Source organism: Microcaecilia unicolor, chromosome 1, assembly GCF_901765095.1.
Source record: "Microcaecilia unicolor chromosome 1, aMicUni1.1, whole genome shotgun sequence".
NCBI lineage: Eukaryota > Metazoa > Chordata > Amphibia > Gymnophiona > Siphonopidae > Microcaecilia > Microcaecilia unicolor.
In genome coordinates, this window is record NC_044031.1 from 478,989,679 (window position 1) to 479,006,200 (window position 16,522).

Sequence of the window (16,522 nt, forward strand, 5' to 3'; positions counted from 1 at the left end):
TACCTCCACTGATAACTTTCTCCCTTAATACAACTTTCTTAAAGACATCATCCCCAGGATTCTACACATGGCGCCTTAATTTCCACGCAGGAAATCGAAGCATGTTCTATAACAATGCGTGTAACTTAATTGGTTAAACAGTTAATCAGTGCTGTCAATTGGACATTAACAAGCAATTATCAGCACTAATCAGCATTAAGATTTATGTCACAACTCGCTAAGTGTATTCTGTAATGTGGTGCACCTAAATTCTAAGTCACATAGTTGAAAAGGGGTTGTAGCCATGGGCGTTGTTATTGAATACTCCTGCTATTCCCCAGATTCTATATTACATGCCTAGAAATCCGCACTGAAATCGGCGCAGACTCTATAACAATGCGTGTAATTAACAAGCTAATGAGCACTGATAACAGCACTTAACAAGCAATAATGAGTGCTAATTGGCACTGATTTGAATTTGCATGCACAACTCATTAATTGTATTCTGTAACGAAGTATGCCAAACTTCTAACGCGTGCAGGCAAAAAGGGGCATGGTTATGAGAATGGAAATGGGCATTTCATGGGGGTTCTGAAATTTATGTGTGTAATTTTAGAATATGACCCAGTCCACGCTAGGGATGTAGCTACAGGGGGCCACGGGGGCCTGGGCCCCCGCAAATTATGTCTGGGCCCCTGGTTTGGCTGGCTAGGGTCCCCAACCCCAAACAGCCAAAGCCTTCTTCAGCGCCGTCTCCGGCGCAGCCGCGTTCCTGCCCTTCTTGCTCCTCCTGTCCTGTGCACGCTGACACAAAGGAGCGTCAGCATGCACAGGACAGGTGGAGCAAGAAGAGCAGGGCAGGAATGCGGCTGCGCTGGAGATGGCGCTGAAGAAGGCTGGAGGGGGTTGGGGACCCCCGACCGGAAAAAGGTATTTGCGAGGCGAGGGAGGTGCGAGGAGACGCGAGGTGGTGGCAGGGGGGAGGTGAGGTGAAGAGAAGGGAGGCATGGCATGGCAGTGGGGGGGCGGCACTCAAAATGTGCCCCCAACCTTGGGCTCTGGCCCCTCCCACCATAAGGTCTGGCTACGCCCCTGGTCCATGGAAATCTGCATGCCAGGACTTACAGCACATTTTCGTTGGTGTAAATGGATACGGGTAGCTTTAGGTGCTGAGATATCAACTAAGCTTATTATATATCTGGCGCCTAAGTCTAGGCATTGATTATAGAATACGCTGAGTCGGCACTGATTTCAGCACCAATTTTTAAGGTGCCATATATAGAATCTCCCCTTATGTGCTTAATTTAGGTGTTGGGATTTACACCAAGCAGGGGCGTAGCCAGACTTCGGCGGGAAGGGGGAACCAGAGCCCGAGGTGAAAGGACACATTTTAGCCCCCCCCCCCCGGCGCCACCAACACACCCCCCCATTGCCGACCCCGCTGCCACCACCAACTTTGCCCCCCTGCCGATGACCCTCTCCACCCCCCCTCCCGCCACCAACCCGCCATCGCCTACCTTTGCTGGTGGGGGACCCCAACCCCCATTTAGCTATGCCACTGACACCAAGTACAACATGGCGTAAATGGCTGCAACTACATTTGGTTGCATGGAGAGGTGCTCAGCGTTATTCTATATACCATGCGGAAATTTAAGCTTATTCTATAAAATTTAGGTGTACTTTACAGAATACACCTAGGCATATTTTTTTCTGCGTGGAATTTTCAGGCGCCATATATAGAATCTAGCCTCGTATTTGTAATGGAAATATTTCTTTTATATTATGTCAATCTGTCTGGGCAATTTCATCTATTCTCTTTGTTTATTTTCAGAAGCATGATCTTATGAGCAGCCATCAGATAAGAAGGTTTGATCCTGAAGGGCATGAGATGGGAGTGGCTGTTGCCATAATTTTAGCTGCAGTACTTGGAAAAAAAACAGGTAAATGTTCTGCAACAAACATGTACTGTGTGAATTCTATGGTACACTGCAGAATACACCGACAGGAAGGATGGATCACACTGTCTGTAACATGAGAAGAAAAAATAAATAACAGTCACAGTTCTCTGTCTCATATTGGATAAAGTAGTGTGGTTGCCGTGTTAGCCTACTTTAAAGGTGATAAATAAAAATAAAACACAAAAAAGGAAAAAAAGGTGACACTTAGGTGATACTGGGAGGAGGGGAGGAGTAACCTAGTGGTTAGTGTAGCAGACTTTGATCCTGGGGAACTGGGTTCAATTCCCACTTCAACTCCTTATGACTGTGGGCAAGTCACTTAACCCTCCATTGCCCCAGGTACAAAATAAGTACCTGTAAATATGTAAACTGCTTTGAATGTAGTTGCAAAACCACAGAAAGGCAATACATCAAGTCCCATTTCCCTTTATTTGGACTAACAATACATTTTTTGACAAGCTTTCAAAGGCACAGCCTTCTTCTTCAGGTCAGTTATGAGCAAAAGATGCAACATTAAAATATATGTGGAGGGGCTTTTTCAATATGACATTTAAGTCCAACTTTAGAAGTTTTGCTCAAAACATCCACAATCCGAATAGTGAATACAGCGATTTTCAAAACAGCAAAATGTCTTTTTTTAATTGCTCCGTGCATTTATCTTTTTAGTCCATTTTTTAAAAATGTCCAAGTGAAAAACACACAAAATGAAGCCATTGGGATATAGGAGGAGCTATCATCTCAGCAGAGCAGTGGGGCACCCTAGGGGGCACTGCAGTGGATGGAGAATAAAAGGTCCCAGGTCAACATCTCACCATTGCTCCCTTATATTGTACTAGCCGTTGTGCCCGTTAAAACGGGCGAGATTTCCAGCTACCCTCCTCACCAGGTCGTCGCCACTACCGTTCCCCCCCCCCCCCCCCCCGGAGTCGCTGCCGCCGCCTCCCCTCCACCCGGGCCGGGCGCTCTGTTCACTACTGAACTTACAGCGCCGAAAACGCAGCAGGCAGGCAGATCAGCTGAGCTCCCGTCGGCCTTCCTTCTCTGCCTGTGTCCCGCCCTCGTGTGACGTAACGTCGGCGAGGGCGGGACACAGGCAGGGAAGGAAGGCCGACGGGAGCTCAGCTGATCTGCCTGCCTGCTGCGTTTTCGGCGCTGTAAGTTCAATTGCGAAGAGAGGGTCCGGCCCAGGTGGAGGGGGGGCGGCGGCGCCTCCGGGTGGGGGGAGCAGTAGTAGCGACCTCGGCGGTTCCCTCCCTCCCCTTCGCGCAGTTTCCCTCTCTGTCCCGCCCCCGTTATCAAGTATTAGCGCGGGGGCGGGATAGAGAGGGAAAGTCTCTACTGCGCATTTGCGAGTGAGTACGGTCACACGCAATTTATATGTTTGATGATGAATCCCCACCCCCAAACCCAAATGTACACCACTACAATAGCCCTAATGTCTGCAGGCGTCACCTATATGTGGGTATAGTAGTATGGGGGGACTTGACACTTTCCACCGCAAGTGTCACAGTTAGAGTGGATTATTGGCCTGGGTCCCCTCCACAGTGCACTGCACTGACCACTAGGTTACTCCAGGGATCTGCTTCCTGCTCTAATAGGACTGGCAATAACATAGAGGCTGATATCTACTGTTTCTTTCTCATCATTGGGGGGTGGGAGGAGGTCAGTGACCACTAGAGGAGTAAGGGGCAGTCATTTCTTTATTCCTCCAGTAGTCATCTGATCATTTAGGGCACTCTTTTTGTGCCTAAGTCATTATTAAAACAGGTCTTTCTTTCTTTTTTTTTTTTTTTTACATTTATATCCCACATTATCCCAAGCAAACTCAGGTTCAATGTGGCTTACATTTGAAAATACAGTGAGACTGAATAATAGAATTCAGTTATATCATGGGTATGTCTGAAACATTTAACAAAGATGAGATTACCAAATATACCCAGCAGGGCATTTAAAAGTCTGTCTTTAATGATTCCATATCATAGTCATAAGTATAGATAGTTATTCAAATATTATCACATGCATCCATACACACATTTTAAAAGTAAACAACTTCTACAGAGTACATCTCAAAATGTCTTCGTTTAAGTCCTGGACATTTTTGTTTTGTCCCATTCAGTGGCATAGCCACAGGTGGGCCTGGGTGGGCCTCGGCCCACCCAACAGTAGCACACGTTTAGCAGTAGCTGTTGGGGATCCCAAGCTCCACCTGCTGAAGACTTCCCCCTGATGGTAACAAAAATGCTGCTCTCCACGATACCGGTACCTGCACATGCTCAATTTTCAGTGCATGCCTGCTGCAGACTGCCAAGGTGGGGAGAAGCATTTTCCTGCCAGCTGAGATATTTTTTTGGTGTGTGGGGTGGGGGAGGACACTTGGTGCCCACCTACTTCTTGCCTAGGCCCACCCAAAATCTGCTGTCTAGCTAAGCCCCTGGTTCCATTATGGCTGAAAAACATCCATGTCTTAGGAACACCCAAATCCTGCCCTTAACACCCCTCCCCAACATACCCCCTTGAGGTTTGAATGCACTGCAGATGAACAGCATAAAAAATGTCTGAAAAATTGGTTTAAAAAAAACACCGATTTGGAGAAAAACATCTACCAGTGTATGCTACTTTTTGAACGTTTTTCTCTTTCAAAAATGAGCCCCCTAGTAAAACATAAAAAGCTTAATTAGGAAATAAAACAAGATGCCACCTTACTTTCCTTTCCTTTCTTTTGTTTTATTTCTATTTATTACCTGTCTTATATAAACACAGAAAACAGTCATTAGTGATTCCCTGGCAACTGTTTAATCAACTACATGACAAAAAAAAAATCAATTGCATCTCAGATATTTTCATGCAATCATCGATAATGTATGTTTCAATTAAATTTAGCTCTTTAATGAAATCTTTCATTGCCCTTTAGGGAAAACTAGATTCGTCTGTACTGACATGACAGGGGATCATGCATCTTCTCAAAATGAAGGTAATCTATTGCAAAGAGCTTCTGCCAGAATCTTTAAAAGGTAACAGGGAAATTTCTCCACAGAACACAGATGGGAAAGTATATATAGGTGCAGTGAAATCAGGGCAATATATACATTCTACCTGCAAACTATGAGGCCCTGTTACTAAGTGCTTACTGCAGGTTAAAAAGCAGTACCCCCGGGCACCCTCTGGTGTCTCACAGTAGTTTTCTGATCGCTGCATGCTTCCCAGTGCTTATAAACTGCTGATCACTGCTGGGTAGGTGGCATGCAATAGAAAATAAAAAAATATTTTCTACCGCATGTCAAAAATGGAATCACTGCCCAGGGCATGTGGTAGGTGAATGGTGGCTCCAATTTGGTGCACATTGGGCATGCATAGGCACCTACATGCCTTTATTTATTTAGATTTTGCTCACACCTCTTTCAGCAGTAGCTCAAAGTGAGTTACAGTCAGGTACCTGCTGAGATATTTCTCTGTCCCAGGAGGGCTCACAATCTAAATTTGTACCTGAGGCAATGGAGGGTTAAGTGACTTGCCCAAGATCACAAGGAGCAGCAGTGGGATTTGAATTGGCCACCTATGGATTGCAAGACTGGTGCTCTAACCACTAGGCACCTCCTCCACCCTTAGGGCCCTATTTACTAAGGCGCACTAGTGTTTTTAGCATGCACTAATGCTAGAGACACCCATTGGAATATATGGGTGTCTCTAGCAGTATGCGCTAAAAACACTAGCGCACCTACAGTGCGGCTCAGTAAACAGGGCACTTAGATTGCGAGCCTTCTAGGGACAGAGAAAGTACCTGCATATAATGTGTACAGCGCTGTGTATGTCTAGTAGCGCTATAGAAATGATTAGTAGTAGTAAATTAGCACATGGCCATTCGTTGGAAAATGGGGCCATTTTACTGTTGTGCTACAAGTGGCCTGAGTACACAGGAAAGCCCCGTGCTGAGCATAGTGCTGGCCACTTTTTAGCACAGCTTAGTAAAAGGGCCCCTTATATGAGTCATGAACGGCAAAAGGGTGCAAAATGAAGATGGTTGAGCCCAGTTCCATACAATATTACTTCTCTGCTAATTCCTGGTTCAGACTGCACCCATCTCAAAAAAAGAAAATAACTTTATTATAATTATCTCTTCTTCTCAGATCTCATTGCACAAAGTTCAAGATCTCCTGTGAAAAGACAAAAGATTTGAGAGGCATAGATCCATATCCTCACTCCTATCAAACTGCAGAATCCATTCAGATGTGTGATATGATTCTTCGATGGTAAGTTCCTTGACATTAAACTCACTGCATGCTGCTGAGGATCTCAAACATCAAAAATTATATCAGGTTCTGCAGGGAAGATAACGGACCTCAATTTTAATTAACTTAATATCTGTTTAAGAAAACTCTATTGTATATGCTAGTGTGGGAAGTGTTTTTCATTTCACTGTGTGGGATTGTGTTGAGCAAATTAGTATTGAACTATTTTGAGCTATTAGGGCTTCTGTAATGTTAAATATATAAAACTCACCCTCAACGTTCTATTGGCTGCTGACGTCACTGAAGCCAAGGTTCATATGTTCGAAGCTCTGAAGCCTCGAAAATCACAGTCTCTGGGCCCCGCTCTCGCGTCAAACGTTATGACGTTGAGGGCGGAGGCGGAGCAATTCACCCACATCGACGATGGGTGGGGAGGGGGCCACAGGAAAGCCTTGCTAGCGCCCGTTTCATTGGCTCCAGAAACGGGCCTTTTTTTTACTAGTGTTAAATATATTGCATATTTATTTCCTGATTTTGTGTGTGTGTGTGTGCCCCTGCATTACTAGCTAAGTGCTTCCAGCTCTGTTTACCATTTTAATAATAATTAATAAAAATCAGTCCGCCTGATATTCAGCACTCGCTAAAAATGCTAACGTGGCTTAGTAAACAGGACCATTGGTGTAATCTTTGACTGGACACTTACTTTCCATTCCCAAATATCTAATGTATCTAGATGCTACTTCACTTTAAAACAGATTCACTCAGTTCACTCTGTACTAGATTCCTCTTCAGATTCTAATTTTAGGCTTGTGATATCTCAACTGGATGACTGTAACTCGTTTTATCATTTACAGGTTACACAATTGCATAGACTGCAACTGGTGTAAAACACAGTTCTCAGGTTACTGTTTGGAACTTTGGTTTGAAGAACCATGATCAAGATTCCCCCCTCTTCCTCTTTGAGCATTTATACTGGTTGCTTATAGACTTCTGTTAAAAATCCTAGTGATCGCTCATCAGGCTTTCCATTCTGAGCTACTCCTCTTCCTCTCAAGGCCTTCTTACTCCTTACTGTCTGCAGAGAATGTTTTGCTCTTCTCTCCAAACTATTATCAGTCCCTTTTCATCATCATGTCCGTCTTGATACTCAGACATTCCTGCTCCATCCTACTTCAGTGTTCTTGCCCTGACCCTCTAGAATAATCTTCTACAATAAATCAGATCTCAGCCCCTTTTTCCTGCTATTCAAAACATCTTTAAAGGCTTACTTTATCTCCCAAGCCTTTCCTCAGACACAAACTGTCTATTCCCCTCCTTCTCTGGGCATTCCCAGACTCCTTGGTAGCAGCATTCCTTCCAGACTGTAACCTTTTGTAAGCCTCTGTTGCTCTTGCTTGTTTTAATGTATTCTTGTCTTTTGTTAATTTCCTCATGTTTACTGGTCTTGATTCTCCTTGTTAACTGTTTCTCATTTCATGCAGGGGGGAAGCCACAGGGGGCCTTGGGGGCCTGCTCATCCCCCACTCCCCACTCTGGGCTCAAGCCACTTCCAGAATTGTGGCACTGGATGCATGGCTGGTGGGGATACCGCTAACCAAAAAGCTTCTCTGCTGGAGCTCCGCCCATGCTACCTGAGCAGCAGGAAGTCAGCGGAGTGCTCCAACCATCAATGCCGGTGCTTCCATGCATACTCAGTTCATGCATTTGAACTAAGCATGCGCAAAACTGCTGGCATCAGTGGTTAGAGCACCCTGCAAACTTCCTCACTACTCAGGCGCATGAGTGGGGCTCCGCCCTACCGGTACATGTTTTTAATAGTTCAAATTTGTGAATGTCTGCTTACATTTGAGCCAATCCCTATAAGACATAGTAAAAAAAATAAACAGATGTGAAATTGATCAGGATTGGCTCTGGGTAGCTTTGTAAATTCGATCTAGATACTGATCTCCTGGGCTGAAAGTGACTCAGAAGAGGTTCACAATCACAAGTCCTCAAACAGTCTGATTCAGACATTTAAACCAAGCAAGCAGTGCTGCTGAATGCTAAGACCACCCTTATACAGAATGAATTATGAAACAAGATCAGCCAATCAAACCAGTTCCTCCCTTTTCAGTATGTAACTTCTTCCAGCATTGCCTGGAATGATATGTAAGGCCAGAAAGTTTTAACAAGATGTGATAAATTTACCAGTACCACGAACTGATCATCACGTTAGTAACAAGACTGGATACCTCACATCTGATCAATGGTATCTTTCAAAATATAACAAGTTTGTTTTCTCTGTTTTACAAAGGTCCATAGATTACCAGTTCATCGGGTTTTTCCTCTGCTCTCTTCATCATCTTTTACCCTCTTTCAAATGCAGTCCTTCCCTTCCATCCTCACAAAGAAACAAATGTTTGCCTATGCAGAGGATGGTGTGATTTCAGGCAAGAGAAGAAAGCAGGAGGTCAAAGCAGGCAAGGGACTGTACCTAAGGAGGTTTTTCTTGGCTAGTGATAGGTTTATAAAATATTAGAATTCTGTCTTCTTTCTTAAACAAAAAGAAATCACTGGCACAGAAATATTCACAGCACTCAGCTTGCTTCAAAACCACTTAGAATAAACAGGTTTCCACTTGTCTTCCCATCAGCCCAGTGTGTGATCTGGGAGTGGCACTCCCTAAACATGTTAGTGAGATCCAAAACCAATTTCAGTGGGGCCTGCACTGCACATAGTATAAGAATAACTTTACAAAGAGGACATCAGTGATTGCTACACATTATTTTTCTTGTCTCCTTTATACCATTCCCCTTTTCTTTACAAAGGATGCTGTTTTGTGCTTATCTTAATTAACCCTTTAGCTGCATGCTGAGTGTAGCACTGTATGTGCTGTAAGAACCATGTCTGTGAAAGATGTTTTCTTTAACCACTAGTAAAAAAGGCCCGTTTCTGTGAGAAATGAAACGGGCGCTAGCAAGGTTTTCCTGGGAGTGTATGTTTGAGAAAGAGTGTGTGCGAGAGATGGAGTGTTTGTGTCAGAGAGAGAATGAGAGAGAGAGAGAGAGAAAGTGTGTGTCAGTGTTTGTGTGTGAGAGAGAGTGTGTGTGATGAAACAGGTGGTAGCAAGTGTGTGTGTTTGTGAGAGGGAGAGAGAGTGTGTGGGAATGAGAGTGTGTGCCAGGGTGCCCCCCTCCCCCAAGGTGGCCCCCTTCCCTCCCTCTTCCCTGCCTGCCAGATGCAAGTGTGTGTTTGTGACAGACAGAGTGAGTGTGTGCGAGCGTGTTTGTGAGAGACAGTGTGTTTGTGAGAGAGTGTGTGTGTGGGAATGAGAGTGCGTGCCAGTGCCTGCGTGTCTGGCAGCCTGCCTGCCAAGGGGCTTCCATCCCTCTGCCTCTCTCCCCACCTTGTACTCCTCCTGCAGCCTTCCCTGCCACTTGATCAGCGTTATTCAATACTCCTCCCCCTGCCTGGTAGCACTGAGATGTTGTACTGCGTGCCTGCCTGCCTGGCTGGCTGCCAAGGGGCCTCCACCCCTCTGGCTGTCTCCCCAGCTCGTAGTGGTCCTGCACCCCTCCGTGCCACTTCATCGGCGTTATTTACGACTTCTCCCCCTGCCTGCTAGCAGTGAGCTGTTTTACCTCCTGCTTGTCCGGCCTTCTGTTGGTTGTTTTTTGGAGGGTGTGAGCGTGGGAATCACGGCAGTGTTGTCAGCTGTTTTGTTTGGACGGCAGGGTCGGGAGGGCGCAGGACCGCAGCGTGGGTCATCAGCTGTTTTCACGGCAGGGTCAGGAGGGCGCAGGAGGCCAGCATCAGGAGGGCGCAGGTGGTGCGTAAATTTTTGGAGGGCAGCAGCGTGGGGATCGCAGCGGATCAGCTGGTCTGATGGCACTCCTCCCCGTGTAGGTCGGTGTTTGCCGCTGTGCGTCGGGGGGGGTGAAGGGTCTGCGTAGGTCGCTGTTTGTCGGTGTGCGTCGGGCGCGGGGGGGGTGAAGCGTTGGACGGCAGTGGAACTGGGGATTCGTTGAGTGTCATAGCCCCGCCCTTGACGTCATCACGTTCAGACGCGAGGGCGGGACAGACAGTCATGGTGAAAATTTTTAGTCTCTGCCACCTCAAAAACGGAAGTGGCAGCTTCATTTAGAACGTTGGGGTTGCGAATTATGTGCGGAAGGGGCGTGGCTGAGGGGCATGGCTGAGGGCGGGTCTATGAGTGAGAGTGAGTGGTGCATGAGTGACAGTGACTGTCCCTGCCACAGAGTGAGCTTCAGAGCTTCAGAATGTTTCAGGTGAGATTTATTTATATAGATAAGGTTAAGGTTATGCGTGGCCATAAGGTAACTGCATAAAATGCAGTCTTATCTTTATGTGTTTCACCTTATGCAGTTAAGTGCTGAATATTATACTTAATTGCATAAGTGCTAGCTTTCTGCATATGCCAGATATTCAATGCAGGTGCCCAGACATGGCCTAGCATTATCCGGGGATAATGCTAGGCCATGTCTGGGGATAATGCTAGCAGCAGCCAAAAAAAAACACTGACTGTCACCAGCTGAATATTTATTGACCGACCCCCCCCCCCCCCCCCAAAAAAAAAAAAACTAGAAAAAAAGTCTTTAATATCTTTATCAATTCCCCCTCCCCCCTCCATCCAGTGGTACTTGGATGAAAAAAAATCTGCTAAGGAACCTAACAAGTTGTCTGCTCAATTAAAATCTGTTTTTGGAAAGGCACAATAAAATCTATGTGCTCCCGATACAGGAGGATTAGCAGTTAAACCTAGAACTGAAGAAACCCAGTGTACACACCCACTCATGTCTGAAAGACAAAGTTACACCCCTGCAAGAAGTGACCTGACTGGTTTTGCTTTTTATCTCACTTTCCTGTATTAGAGTTCATTATACAAACCTGGCTTCAGTACAGGCACAATCAGTAACCATGAGTCAGTCTTTGGATTCTTAAATCAAGGAAATTAGTAGGACATGTGCTCATCATCAGTGCCTTTATTGCTCCATACCTGCTGATTCTACAAAAATCACCAAAAATTGTGCACACAATTTAATTAATAAGAAGCCAATTAGCACCAATAATTGGCTTTTTAACAAGCAATTATTGGCACTACTTGAAATCAATGAATATGTTTGTGAGCTGCACCTTAATTTTACACGTCCAGGAAAAGGGGGCACAGAAATGGGAGGGTCATGGGCGTTTCAAAGTGGAGTGTGGGCAATTATAGAATAAGGGGATTCTGCGTGTAAATTTTGGCAGGAGCATTTGCACACATTTTCTTTGATGTAAATGGGCACAACTAAATTTATGCATGACCCCTGAGCTTAAGCCTTATTTTATAAACCACACCTAACTTTTGGCGCTGCTTATGGAATAGCGCTTAAGCAGGGTGGTTTCGATGCCAATTTTTTTAGGCGTGATTTATTGAATTCACCCCATAGTGTCACGTATGTGAATGTTTCCTTATCTGTGCTCACCTCGCCCTCTGGTGGCCAGAACCGGTAGCTGCTATGGACTGTCACACGTTCCAGATTTCAACCCAATCCGGTCCAAATCTTCCGGGCTGCCAGACTTGCTTTTCTTGTTTTGTACCTGAACAGCACCCGTAGTTGCCTTGTGACTCCTGCAGCTGAATTTCAGCTGCTGATGGGCTTTATTAGCCATCTGGAAACTTCTGTGTTTGCCTTTGCATCGCCTAAGGTCCCTGGTATGCTGGTGTGCACTTCTGCCTAGTCCAGTTTATTGTCTGAGAGTCTTGCCTGTTTCTAGTCTTTGTGTAGTTTATCTTATACTGTATTGCTTGTTTCTCAGTCTTGTTTCTTGTTTGTATTTCTTTGTCTAGTTCTTGGTGGTCTGTGTTTCTTGTTTAGTGGCTGCCTGGCAGCTTTCAGTTCTGTCTCTTACCTGTCTGTGTTTCCTTTCTTAGTGGCTGCTTTGCAGCTTTTAGTCCTTGCTCTCAAGCCTGTCCATTTCCAGGGCTTAATTTGTGCCAGAACAGAGCGGAACGGCGTTCTGGCACTTCTTTTGGCTCAGGAAGTGACATCATCACCCATGACTTCCTCCCCCCTCACTGCGGTCAGTCTTCTCTCTCTTTTGCTCTTTCCACAATGCCCAATGGCATCCCTCCCTTCCTGTCCCCACTCCATCCCCCATATCTTTTCAAAGCTGTCTTCTGTTTTAGAGGTTGCCGGCAATAAGCAGTGATTCACAACGCACTGCTCGTACTGACATCAGAGCCTTCTGTCTGACACAACTTCTTGTTTCTGCTTAGGCGGGTGTGGGGTGGGGAGAGGGAGGGAGGAGAGGATGCCATCACGCATTAGAGAAGGAGCAAAAGGAAAAAAAGCCTGATCACATAAATAGGGGAGAGAAGAAATGCAGGACTGATGATGGGTAGGGGGAGGGGAAAAGCTGTACCAATGGTGGGTGGGTGGGGTGAGGTGAGGAGAAAAGCAGGACCAATGGTGGGGGGGCTGGTGGGCAGGATGGAGGGAGAAAGAGAAATGCTGGACCAATGGTGGGTGGGTGGGGTAAGATGGAGAAGGAGGAAAGCTGGACCAGGGGTGGGGAGGAGAAAGAAGGTGCAAAGCTGGACCGTTGTTTGGTGGTTGGGGAGAAGAAGAAAAATTAGATCAGTGGTTGGTGGGTGGGTGGGGGAGAAGGAAAACAGCTGGACCAATGGCTGGGGTGGGGGGGGATAAGGAGAGATATTGGACCACTGGTTGGGAAGGGAGGAGAAATACTGGACAGGCACGAAAGGGTATAATGGGGACAAAGGGAGGGAAGAAACAGTGGGATTCTAGATATGAAGTGGGAAAGAGTGGGGAGATGCTGACTATTGAGGGAGAGGAGAATGAGAGAGAGGGGGAGGAGATGGAGTGGAGAGAGAAAGGGGGAGATGCTGACTCTCAGGAGAAGAAGAAGGGAGGAATAGTCTAGAGAGGAGGGATGCTGAATATGTGGGGAAGGAGAGAGAAAAAAGGAGAAGCTACATTGTTGGCCAGAAAGGAGAGAAGCTGCTGTGTTGGATGATAGGCTACAAATATGTTTTTGGAGGGAGCGGGAAGATGTTTAGCTCCAAGAGTATGGGGGTGGAGAGAAGATGAGAGAGAGAGATGTTGGGCTACAACAGTATGGCAGGGGGATGGGACTTGATATACTGCATTTCTCTAGTTACAATCAAATTAGTTTACATATTCTGTACAGGTGCTTATTTTGCACCGAGGGCAATGGAAGGTTAAGTTACTTGCCCAAAGTCACAAGGAGCTGCAATAGAAATTGAACCCAGTTCCTAGGCCACAACATTAACCATTAGGCTACTCCTCCACTCAATGGAATAGTGCCCTGCAATGGCAAAAGGAAGCAAGTGCTTCAATAAAAATAGGCACTTGCTTCCTTTTGCCATTGCAGGGCACCTCTCCTTCATGCCACCCAGCTGCCAAAAAATTCTGAGAACACTATGGTATCAAATGTGTAAATGTTGATAAAAATATTGATTAGTCAAATATTTTGTTGATAAGGTTGTAAATTTATACTACTGTGGGTGATATTCCTTAAATAACATTTTTTAAATTACATATATGAATTTTTCAAGTATATGCACATACCACCTTCCTTTTAATACACAAATAAATTACTGTAAATGTAGGAGTAAGTTTGCTTCTGACCCTGGCCCCACTCACTTCTGGTCATGGCCCCTCCCCCAGTTCCACTCACTTCCTTTTTTTGTCTACAAATTAAACCCTATTTCAAACTATGTATAAATAATTACCCATCTACAGAATCAGAGCTCAGTTCCATTCTGTGTTCCTCGATTGTTTGTCCTCCAACTAAATAATATTCTGGTGATATGACAGTGGCAGGAATTCAAATCAGAGGTGTGCACAGTGGCATAATCTGGCCCCATCATATTGCTTTCATCTTCTCAACATCCCTGCAGATTTCCCACTGTAGCAAACCCCAGGCATGCACACCTCTATTCTGAACAATGGTGGAGAGTTAAATTTCCATTTCACACAGAAAAAGTAAGTTATAAAGGGGATTTAAAGCATCCAGTCTAGCCAGTTTCTCTCAATGAGAACACATTAGAGAATATCATGCTAGCAGCTCTATTCCACCTTCCCTCACTAATACAGAAAGAAGAAAAACCTCATGGGCTAAGCTAGCCAAGAAATGCACTGCACCTCCCTTTGCTCTCCCAAGAATCTAGTTTTGTAAATACTGATGTCCTTCCTCTGGCTAGCACTTCCTTTACTGTAACACCAATACAAAGGTTTGTTTTGTTTTTTTTAATTTGTATTGTATTTTCAGATAATCAAAATATGAATAACATTCATGAAATGTATGAATTATATGTGTAACAATTGTAAGAATATAACCAAACATAGCACAAAAAACTAGCATGAGTAGTAAGAATTATAACTAAGTATGGAGTTATAGTAGACTCAAAAGTAGTTTGCTGCTGACCTTTGCAAATTAGAAATTAGAAATATATATGTATCTAGCGTTTTCAATTTTAATAATTTCCTAGAGTTTGGAAAAGTATAATATACAAAGGTTAATACTTCATGTCATTTATTCATCTACAACTTGTTCTGCATTACAACCAACATTAATAATAATCAAAAACAAACATAAAGCACTCCCAAGATTAGAACAATAATATAAAACAATGTTTTAAGTTTCTATGTCGTTTTAATTCATTGGGATCTTGTCTGCTCTTTTTTTTTTCTAAGTTGATGGCTTTTTCTTTTCTTTTCTAGGCACCTTCACAGACTGCACAGCAGATAGAACAATTTGGGTCATACCAGCCATTAACTATTATTTATTTTATTTATTTATTTATGTACTTTTGTACCCCACTGTTATCAAAAAACAAGTTTCAGTTCAAAGTGGCTTACAATTTTACATTTGGATGAAGTTGTAGTAGTGTTTTTCAGCTAGAAATTATTGTGGAGCATCTGTAGTTTGTGTTTAGTTATATATGTTGTTTTTTTTGTTTTGTTTTGTTTTTTGAAAAGTTGGGTTTTCAGGTCTTTTCTGAACTGGAGATAGTTAATGATACCTATGGCTTTGGGTATTGAGTCTCACCATTTTGAGCCCAGGTAGCTGAATCCAGCTGTGTGTATGGTATTGTAGAGTATGTTTCTGCAGCTGGGTAGGTGGAGAAGTAGGTAGCCTCTGGTTTATGGGATTGCATTTCCTGTAGGTAGTTTGATTAGTTCTAGCATCTAATCAGGAGACATACCAAATAGTATTTTGTACATGAAAGTGCTTATTTTGAAGAATAGTCTTGCCTTGATTGGCAGCCAGTGTAGTTTTTCAAGTAGTGGGGTTGCTGTCTTATATTTTGATTTTTTAAAATATCAGCCTTGCTATTATGCAGGTCTTTCTGGCAGGAAGATGTAAGTTGGTCATCTTTGTCAAGCAGGATCTCTTGTGAGAGCCAGGGCTATCACTGGACAATGAAGTGGGCACACTGAGCAAGGGAGGAACCCATCCCAATTGTACAGCTGGCTTGATGGAGGAAGGATAGGAATTCCTATCCAATGATGCTGTCAGTCTGGCTGCCTAAGCACCTCAATAGAGATTCATGTAACTAAAAGATGTACTCCCCCACATTTTGTCTCTCTCAGCCTTCCCCCTTCTCCCAACCTTTGTCTCCCTCAGTCACTGTCTGCCTAGCTCCTTATCACAGACATTCTTCAGTCAGTGCATACTTTCCCTAAACCCATTCTAGCTAGTTTCAAATCCCACCCACCAACCAATCACCCCCCACCATGCTGTCCTCACTCCTCCAAGACACTCCCATACTACCAGGCTTGTAAGAATATGCAGAAGTGCATAGAGAATCGGTGCTGCCCGAAGAAAACAGAAAACCTAAATTGTGTTATACCATTGGATTGTATGGCATTTTAATTAATCTGGTTGCAAGCTGCTTTGAGCCATTCCCACTGCATTCAGTACAGTGAGTGAGAAGTTCAAACAAAAACACGCTTCCAGAGAATGCGGGGGAGAGCAGCATTCACAGGAGCAATGGGATGGGAGCCACTAGTGAAGAATGCTGATGTGATACTACTCTGGAAGATCAGATACTGCAAGGGCTCAGGGAGCATGTAAAGGTCACATAACAAAGAATGCATCATAAAATCAAACAAAATTTGAATAAATGTGGTAGTAACACATTGCTTCTCTAAAACAAAACAAACAGAAATATGACTTCAGAGCAGTAGAGAGACCAGTATACACCTGGTGAAAGGAGCAAATCAACCAAGAAACTGCCAGCTACCAGAGCGCTCAGCACAGAACCCTCACCAGGGTCCTGCAGCTGCTGCCAAAACAGCGGCGCGCGCCCCGTCAACGTGACTCACC

At 44.6% G+C, this 16,522-nt stretch overlaps 1 long non-coding RNA gene across 1 annotated transcript; it reads left to right on the forward strand.

The window, feature by feature from the left end:
- Positions 1-1,818: 1,818 nt before the first annotated feature.
- On the forward strand, positions 1,819-16,480 carry LOC115477159. Its single transcript, XR_003943288.1, has 4 exons — positions 1,819-1,919; positions 4,849-4,908; positions 6,062-6,184; positions 14,914-16,480. It is a non-coding gene; the product is annotated as an uncharacterized LOC115477159 (long non-coding RNA).
- The last annotated feature ends 42 nt before the right edge of the window (positions 16,481-16,522 follow it).